The sequence below is a fragment of the Tachypleus tridentatus genome, chromosome 2, assembly GCF_004210375.1.
Source record: "Tachypleus tridentatus isolate NWPU-2018 chromosome 2, ASM421037v1, whole genome shotgun sequence".
Taxonomy (NCBI): Eukaryota; Metazoa; Arthropoda; class Merostomata; order Xiphosura; family Limulidae; genus Tachypleus; species Tachypleus tridentatus.
Window position 1 is genome coordinate 62367615 of NC_134826.1, and position 1989 is coordinate 62369603.

The window sequence follows — 1989 nt, forward strand, 5'->3', positions numbered from 1 at the left end:
CATAAAGATAAAAAGTTAACTTATATCTCCAATAACTCAGTAATTTCTCATTAAATACTTTATTTTAACTCACTGCTTACTGACATTCATACTTCATGTATTTATCGCATATCTAGGTATTGGCTGAAGTTTCTCAAATGTAATGTCATGCATCCTTACAACAAGACCAACAGTCATACTGAACTATAAGGCCAGGTAAACGTAGCCAAAGAATGGTTGGGAAGTGCTGCTGACTAACTGCCTTCTTCCTAGTTTATCAGTCCAAAATTGTGAATGACTATGACTACACAGTTCTTGGTATCTTTATGTAAAAACTAGAACAGACATAAAGTTTAGAATATTATTTAATAAAGTGGTCTAAAAATTTATTTTTTAGGGAAAATAGTATGAGAAATAATGAACAATGAAACAAATTTACTTTATTAATTTTGGGAATTTTCAGTTAATTACAGATAGTTAAATTATCTTAGAAATAATAATGAATATCCAATAATATAAAAAAAAAAATTCGTATCGTTTTTTCAAAGATCATACATTAGCATTGTATAAAATTTATAAAAGCTCTTGTCTGAATTTCAACACAGACACCTTAAACATTTGCAAAAATGCTGTTTCAGATCACTTCATCCCTCTCATCCTCAAAAGCACAGTGGTATGTTTAACAGCTTATGTCACTACAAATCGAATTTCTATGGCGATGGGCAGAGAACACAGCCTATTCTGTAGTTTCGTGCTTGATAACAAATAAGCATGCAAATTTTCAAAGGGTTTAATTCACTTCTCGTTACTTTGTCGAATTAGGACTAAGTACACTGCACAAGAAAGTTTTTTTGTTCTTGAACACTGTTGGGTGTTCCTTATAGATTTCTGGCTGCTGATTACGAAAATCACATCCAAATTTGCTCATCACGTACTGTTTCTTCGAAATCTTCAGTTTCACCAGGACATTGCTACAATGGAAAAACGATATCAGGGCAACTGGAATCCGTCAATGCTTGCTGAATACTGTTGGACACTGCAACATTTTGCACCGGACATTGAATACAAACGAAAATCAGGAATAAAACACTTTTAATTATGTTGAACTTAATAGCATATTAAAAACATAAACTCAATTAAATACTTAACTGCCGGTAAACAGTTAACTGACTATTTCTCAGAGTTTCTACGTGATGAAGCAAAACCAAAATTATATTTGTACATACCCACCAGGTACCTGTCACAATCAGCAAAAACTTTTCAAAAAAATTGTTGTGCAGTGGTATCTATAGTCATCTCTTTTTTTTTCTCACACAGTATGAATTAGTAATGTAATTTTACTTAATTAATGCAACATTTATACCTAATTATTCACGAAAACGTATAGTAAGAAGTGATTTATGAAGGTTTTGAACAACAAATGTTATAAATTTTTCACGTAAATAAATTATTGTTTTGCAGCATTTACATGCATTCTGTATCAAACCTCCTAGCAAAGACAGTGTGTTGACTAAATTTATTGATTCAAGTTTTGATTATTTTTTTCAATATATAATAAAAGTTTCTCTCTGTTTGTTATGCTTCCTTAGTTGGTAGCGCTCGATTCTTTGTTGGTAACATTCAAATTTGTTCAGTGATTTGCCTCATTGGGAAATCTCGATTTTAAATCCTAATCATATTGTTTTCTATCTTTTTTGATATTATTAACTCATATTTAATAGTACGAAACACAACACTTTACAATATGGATTTGAATTATTTATCGATTACAAAGATTAGATGTCACAATTGTTTTAGTGCTTGATGGTGTTTTCTTGTGTATATTTTTCTATGTCTCGTCTTTCATTTAAGTTTTATAATTTAAAATGGAGAAACTTTGGAATAATGTGTTAAAGTTTATTCTGCATTTTAAAGTTTCGTTTTTCATAAACACGTTATACCTACAGTGATTAATTTCCATATTGTCGTATCAGGACATCAGCGATCGATGTCTTCGGTTTGGTTTGTTTA